Source organism: Aquarana catesbeiana, linkage group LG10 (assembly GCF_042186555.1).
Source record: "Aquarana catesbeiana isolate 2022-GZ linkage group LG10, ASM4218655v1, whole genome shotgun sequence".
NCBI classification, from domain to species: Eukaryota; Metazoa; Chordata; class Amphibia; order Anura; family Ranidae; genus Aquarana; species Aquarana catesbeiana.
The window spans coordinates 107,631,540-107,639,732 of record NC_133333.1 but is presented as its reverse complement, the minus strand read 5'-3'; the positions used below and the strand labels follow the sequence as shown (position 1 = coordinate 107,639,732).

The following is an 8,193-nucleotide window of genomic DNA, read 5'->3' as shown; positions in this document are numbered from 1 at the left end:
CACCCGACGCGTTTCGGAGTTGTTTTAGCCTCCTTCTTCAGGGGTGGTTGTAAGCTATAACAAAGATTTCTATATAGGAAATAGTATATACAACATAGACATAATAAATACATGTGTATATCAAGCCATAAATATATAGGTGCAATATTATATTCATTTCGTTTATACTTACATTGGTATATATAAATATTGGCTGCGCATTCCAGAAAGGTTTAAAAACAACGGTGCTGACACATACTGCCCATCAAGCGCGTCTTCCAATCGTGGTGTGTAAAACTTTATTTAGTATATCCAAAGTATTCATATGGCCTCTATCGAGGTGGAAATAACTTGGTAAGGATGTATGAGGTGGTTTTACTTCCTTATGATAGGAAGAAAGGCCCATTAATCGAGGGCATACAAATGTTTGGATCTGGAATCACACTGGGGCCAAATGCGGGTCCTGTAGGTTGCGAAAATGTATAAATAAATGTATAGTGACCAGGAATGTGAGTAAATTCAGTGGTAGGTAAGAAGTTTTTAGATGTATCCTACCTGATAGGCCTACGGTACAGAGTTCGAGAAAGACCACCAACTGATGATAGGTGTAGACCAGGTGGAACTCAGATAGCTAGAAAATAAACATGAAGGAGAAGGGACATATAAAAGTCTCATTTTTGTACTTCTGTCATTTATCTTGACAGTTTAAGGTGTATCTAAAAGGTATGTGTTTGAGGGTTTTATATAAGAGAAAACAGGGGTTCATCAACTTTGTCCCTGGTTAGCAGTGTTAAATTTGATCAAGGAGAAGAAAGGAAAGGGGGGGGAAGAATAAGGGAAAGGAAGGAGGGGAAGGGGGGGGGAAGAAAAGGGGGGGGGGGAAGAGGGGGAAAAAGAGGGAAGGGGAAATGAAGGAAGGAGGGAGGGAGAAAGAGGAAAGAAAAATGGCAGAGGAGAAAGGGGGAGGGGGGGGGGAAGGGAGGGGGGAAGGGGGGGAAGGAGAGGGGGGAAAAAGGGGAAAGAAAAGGGAAGGAGGAAGAGACATAAAGAGCACAGATGTGATATAAGATTTGTGGCTTGTAGTTTCAGTGATACAAATCTAAATAGATGAGTGTGCATGGGTTCAGTCTGGTATTAAAGTTACTTACAGTATGTAGCAGCGGCTCACACCGACAGCGTCCTGCCCAAAGCAGATGACGCTCGGTGTGAGCATTGCCAGAGTATTTCAAGCCTCTCCACCAATCAGCTGTTGATGAGAATAGCCAACAGCTGATTGTGGATGGTGGAGGAGGGACGGACGCGCTAAGGCTGGAGCCCCGGGTGGAGCGAGCGCCGCCAGGTCCCCACAGTGCATGCGCTCGCGCCACGCCCACTACACCCGCCGGCACGTCTAGCTTCCCCGACGGACTGCGCATGTCCGCCGGGGTCACAAGATGGAGGACAGTGTCAGCAACACTGTACCTCACACAGCGCCGCCATGAGCCAGAATCGCTCAGGCGGCTTTGTGTGCTGGGCGGATAACAGATCACAAGGTGGAGGAAATGCAAACGTTCAAAATTACAAACAGATTCTACTTAACAACAAACCTACAGTCCCTGTCTTGTTTGCACCGCCTGTGTACTGCTGTTCAGAGTATATAGGGCCTGGTGGCCCCACACCTTTCCTTTTTTTAATTTGGGTGCGGGTTTCCCCTTAATATCCATACAAGACCCAAAGGGCCTGGTAATGGACTGGGGGGTACCCATGCCGTTTGTCTCACTGATTTTCATCCATATTGCCAGGACTCGACATTACATTAAAGCCGCAAGCAGTTTTAAATGACTTTTTTTCCTTTAACAAAGACATTTTGTGCAGGGACTGTTCTAAGCACGGGAAACACGCGCCACTTTACAGGCATACTATAGACACCCCCCAGGTATGATATTTAAAGGAATATTTCACTTTTTGTTTTACTTTAAGCATCATTAAAATCACTGCTCCCAAAAAAACGGCCGTTTTTACAACTTTTTTTTGCATTGATACGTGTCCCCTGGGGCAGGACCCGAGTCCCCAAACCCTTTTTAGGACAATACCATGAAAATTAGCCTTTAAAATTAGCACTTTTGATTTCGAACGTTCGAGTTCCATAGACGTCAATGGGGTTCTAAGAGGACACACTACACTAACTTGTAGCTTTAGCTGAACACTGTGCAGAGGTCGCACTACACTAACTTGTAGTTTTAGCTGAACATTGTTCAGAGGACGCACTACACTAACTTGTAGCTTTAGCTGAACACTGTGCAGAGGTCGCACTACACTAACTTGTAGTTTTAGCTGAACACTGTTCAGAGGACGCACTACATTAACTTGTAGCTTTAGCTGAACACTGTGAGGAGGACGCACTACCCTAACTTGTAGCTTTAGCTGAACACTGTGCAGAGGTCACACTAAACTAACTTGTAGCTTTAGCTGAACACTGCGAGGAGGACGCACTACACTAACTTGTAGCTTTAGCTGAACACTGTGCAGAGGTCGCACTACACTAACTTGTAGTTTTAGCTGAGCACTGTGAGGAGGACGCACTACACTAACTTGTAGCTTTAGCTGAACACTGTGCAGAGGTCGCACTACACTAACTTGTAGTTTTAGCTGAACACTGTAAGGAGGACGCACTACACTAACTTCTAGCTTTAGCTGAACACTGTGCAGAGGTTGCACTAAACTAACTCGTAGCTTTAGCTGAACACTGTGAGGAGGATGCACTACCCTAACTTGTAGCTTTAGCTGAACACTGTGCAGAGGTCACACTAAACTAACTTGTAGCTTTAGCTTAACACTGTGAGGAGGACGCACTACACTAACTTGTAGTTTTAGCTGAACACTGTGCAGAGGTCACACTAAACAAACTTGTAGTTTTAACTGAACACTGTGAGGAGGACGCACTACACTAACTGTAAATAGTCTAGCTGCCTGACTGTGGTACTAATAGGATCAAAAGAACACCAGCAATTTTCTTCAGGTAGCTGTAAACACTGTAACAAGACAAGCCTGCCTGTCAGTAGGAAGATAACAGGAACAGATCAAGCTAAACTGAATACAGTGTATATATATATATATATATATATATTGGGCGAACAGACGATGTTCAAGCCGAACATGGGTTCGACTCGAACACAAAGCTCTGTCCCTACATCCTAACAACAAATGACGTCATCGGTTGATAAGGAGGATGTCTGTTGCCTCCAAAGCATCCTTGTTTGACCCTCCTGTGCCTCTCTCTCTCAGCACTGGGGTCACATTAGACTGATGGAGGATTGAAGGAGAAGAGAAACATAGGGATACTAGTCGGTACCAGTGTGTATTTGCTTTGGAAGAATAAATCACCTCTAACCTTGGGTGTCCTACATGTGGATGCTGCATTATGTAAAACTATTAGAATCGTTTTTTACATTTTAGAATGGGGTACCTTGAAACTGTCCATAATTGTAAAGGGTACCTTGAGATTGTCTATAATTTTAAAGGGTGCCTTGACTGAAAAAAGGTTGAGAAACACTGAACTAGCAGTCAGGAAACTGGACACTGCAGAAAAACACAAAAAGAATGCTGGATATAAGAATAACAGAAAATTAGCTAAATACTGAGATCTAGATAAGAAAGTTAAATAAAGCTGCTGATCTGACAAAAGATGGACTTGAATGTAAAGAAATTGAAGCACAAGAAACTGCATGCAAAAGTGCCATAAAGACTACGTAACATATTTCATGAACTAACAAGAGTGAGAAGTAACTCAAAGGCTCTGATAAATACCAGACCAAAAAGCCCTTTCGGTCTAGTAGGGATTTTAAGGAGGACCCTATGAAAAAACAAAAAGGCTCCATGGAAAAAAAATTGAAAAAGCACAAGGTCCTTCTGCTTAACCAGCTAAATTTAGATCCATCTATGGCCAGCTTTAGGCTGCAAGATATATCCTGTACAAAACAAAAAAGGGAAATCTGTGCCTGTGGTTGAATAAACAACTGCTGCTGAACACTGTACCTTTGATACCAGGCAATTAAACAAACATCACAAATCTTGCCTACTTCGGAGGGCTTGAAATCTGCCTTCAAATTGGAATGGAAAAATGTATTATGTACCTGTTCCAATGGCATGTTGCAACTACTTGTTACTGAATATAGGAAACGATCAGATGTTTTGGATAGACATATAAATGCTATTTGTGTGCAGTTACAGACTCATAAAACCCTTAAATCTTTTTTAGAGAGGGAAAACAAACGTAAAAAACATCTGGGGAGTTTCAACAAGGAGGTGTTGATTAAAAAGGATAGCAAGTTTGTAAGGGACAGAGAAGCATTTCAAGAGAATAAAGCTTATAAATGGAACCCTAATCAACAATATAGGACCAATAGATTGGCACATAAAAAGGAACATTACTCAGCTATTTCTCAATCTTCTTCCAGTCTATCCTCTGTTTCATCACAGGTTTCCTCTAAAAGTAAGAAGACACCATGGTCTAACCAGAGAAATGCTGGTGATCGTTCACAAGGACAAAAAACAAATAAGTCAAATGTGGATACTATATCTCAATGACACTGCACTTGGGTGTTCTTCTGTGGCACCTACACCATCAAATAAGGTGCCAACTTTGGTGACGGGCTTGTCTGTCTTTTCACTTACACAGACCCAGGGTGGCGGGGTCCATGTCCCACCCCAACACTAGATGACAGATTGTACAGGGAATGGACAGATCTGACTCTTCCCCTTTTGTGGAAGCACTTTTAACTAGCACCAAGCCAACTCATGCATTTTAGATGCTGAACCAATGAGAATTTCCCCTGCACCCATTTTAGATGCTGATGAATCCCAACAGGTTCTAAATATAGTCAACCTTTCCTCCCATATACTTTCCATAGATGAAGCTCAGATACTTCACAAGGGTCTAAGCTTCTGTCCCAACGAGAATTTGGACAAATTTGAATTGGTTAAGGATCTGCAATTGTTCGCACGAAAGCTAATCCTTAGGAACATGTATCAGAAATCAGATGGACAGACCAATTTAGCTTCCAGAGAAAACAAAGCACTAGACCAATTGGTCTCCCTTTTGGAGGAGAGTGACACTGCAGATCTTATTGATTGCATTGATTTATCTAAAGTCCTTTCTCTGTCTGAAGAAGCCAATGCTGGTTCAGCTCAGGAGTCCCCGGCCAGATCAAAACTCAAAAAAAAATCAGACAAGTTTCCGGGCCCCTAGTTCAAACCCCAATATTGCTGCCTTTCTTAAGCTAGTAAATGGGGAGATTGACAAATTAAATATCTATTCCCCTAGATTGACAAATATAAATGACTGGGAGAGGCAGGCACTCAAACCACTAAGAGACAACACCACTATCACCATCAAGCCAGCTGATAAGGGAGAGAATATTGTCCTAATGGACAACAGTAAACATATAGCCATGTGCAACAAAATCTTGAAGAAAAAAAATTGGTATCGAAAAATTACAACCAGTATAGTTGAAAAATTCAATCAAGAATATTATCAATAGGTTGACTTGGCATATCTTAAAAATACCATTACAAAAACCACATGGAAATATATCAGAACAAATTTTCTGATTGTTCCCACTTTCTATTCCCTCCCTAAAATCCATAAGGATGCCCTCAACCCATCTGGGAGACCGATCATATCGGGCAGGGGATCGATCAGCGAGAATGTGAGTCTTCTCATCGATGAGCATTTAAAACTGCATGTTACATATCTGAAATCTTACGTAAAGGATATAATTAATTTCCTCCAGATCATTGACAACCTAACAGTTCTGGAGAATGCCTATTTTGTAACGATAGATGTGGAAGCTTTGTACAGCTCCATCCCCCATGAAAAGGGATTGGCAGCAATTAAACACATCATCTACCAAAGAGGAGATGAAGATTGGGGTTACAATTAATTTATTTTGTCTCTTTGTATATTTTACACCACAATGTTTTCACTTTCAATGGCTCCCACTACCTCCAGGTGCAGGGCTTGTCGATATACACTGACCATTTTCTCTTATGGTTTAGGTATATTGACAACGTTTTTGCTGTGTGGATGGCCCTCTGGAGCTGTTGTCTCAATATCTGGAGAGAATGAACAGGAAAGACTTCAATCTTACATTTTCCATAGTATCCAGTGCCGATTGTATCTCCTTCCTTGATGTGGAGGTTTCCAGGGGGGTTGATGGCACCCTCTGCAGCAGTCTGTACCGCAAGGCCACGGCAGGCAACACCATAATGCACGCCTTAAGTTTCCACCCTCAGACTCTGGTGAGGTCTATCCCTTACAGCTAATATCTCAGAGTGAGACGCAATTGTAGCAATGATAATACTTTTGGCCAACAAGTTGCGTGACAAATTGCTTTAGAGGGGCTACTCCCATACCTCTCTCAAAAAAGCTTTTAGACATGCCACATCACACACCCGACAGGATCTCCTGTACTGTGTATACAAAAAATACGCTGCGCTAAGGTGAAAATATAGATCTGGAGAGTATTCAAATACTAAATATTAATGCATGTATGATTTGCTGAAGATACCGTATAAATGGCCTTTTCAGCCACAGTACAAAGGCACAGTAAAAAGAAATACATAAAAAACATGTGTTTTAAAGTGCAATGTGTGAGTGGTGTGCTGGATGAATGACATCCAAATAGGAGTAGCAGTTACTCAGTCGGTGCCGGTATATATAATGAAAAAAAATCATTTCCATTGCATAAGAAATGCCGTATAAAATAGTGATAATAATATAACACAGTGACATGTAATATGTGCAAAATACTACAAAAGTGCCAAGTGCCACACGACAAGTGTAAATATCAAATCCAAAATAAATATAGCATGTGATTAATAAGTCCAATATATAAAAATGTATGTAGAATCCATAAAAACAGTTCATAAAAAAGGATCCAACGTGTGTGCAATAATCTTAGTGCTCAGAATTCCATGCTTAAGTGCCATCCAGTGACCCCCCGAGACAGCCGCTCACCTCAGAGCATGTGACTCAGCTGTGAAACTGAATCTAAACATGCTTAGAAGCCATCCCACGGCTCAGTGATGGTATCCAGATACACAGTTATTCAGCCGCAGCTCCACAGTTGAAAATGAAGGAAAAGAAAAAACTGGATAGTGTGATACCGTTTATAAAATATTTATTGGAATAAACTCCCCACAGTAGGGTACTCACATTTACAGGGTGCGTAAGAGCACCAATCTAATAACAGTCTCCAAGATTTGTCTGTCAAGAGGGATAAGCTCTGCGTCGCATCACCGTGAAGTGAATAGCTCCGTGCTCTGTCCTGGCCCCCTCCCCTATGCGTGTTCGACACAGGGTCATGTGTCTTCATCACACACCCGACAGCATCTCCTGTACTCTCACAAATCTCTGAGTCAGGGCAACCCCTTAAGAATCATCACCAAATATTGTAACCAACATTAGGAAAATTGTTTCCAAGTTTTGGCATGTGTTAACAATGGATTTATCTCTGGGTCGGTTGATCCCAGAAATGCTGTTGTTTATGTTTAAGAGAGCTACAGTACTTCAATTGCCACCAAACTAGTGAGAAGTGAGTTCAAAGGTGATTCGGGTACTGAACATTGCAAGTACAGAGGTACTTTAATGTACGGTTTGTGTGGGTATTGTAAGTACATGTATACCAACAAGAAACCAATCTTACCAGACAGCAGGGTTTTTCAACCCAAACATTTTGCGAACTGTAGGACTTTTGGAGTGGTCTATATGTTGATATGTGACTGTGGCTGCTTTTATGTTGGCAAGATGAAGATCGAGTTTTGGATATTCAAAGCATGCAGACCTGTAACCCTGACCTACTGCTGGGTAGACACACCACGATTGTCAGGGAAAATTCCCCAGGATAAAGTTTCTAATTTTGGATCATGTCCACCCTAGCTCCAGGGGAGGAGATTGGAACAAAGATCTCCTCCAGCTGGAGCTACGCTGGATACACACCTCGAGGGCTACACACCCCTGGGGACTTAATGAGGCAGTCTGATTCAAGCCTTTCCTTGATGGGTTCGCCTCAGGGGGGGTGGATAAGTAGCCTTTTATCTCTGTTGCTGGTGGGTCTCTTCTCTTTTGCTCTGCCCCCTTTTTTGGCACCCTCTGTCTTCTTTTCTTAGCCTGTTATTATATATACAGATATATTATATATACACAGATATATTATATAGACATATATATTTTTT

The 8,193-nt window shown here is 41.9% G+C and overlaps 1 long non-coding RNA gene across 1 annotated transcript; it reads right to left on the bottom strand.

Annotated features, from left to right (window-relative positions):
- Positions 1 to 268: 268 nt before the first annotated feature.
- Positions 269 to 7,282, bottom strand: LOC141110053 (uncharacterized). The gene is made up of 3 exons (XR_012236224.1): positions 6,977 to 7,282; positions 535 to 610; positions 269 to 442 (listed from the first exon to the last, which is right to left on the bottom strand). It is a non-coding gene; the product is annotated as an uncharacterized lncRNA (long non-coding RNA).
- Positions 7,283 to 8,193: the final 911 nt, after the last annotated feature.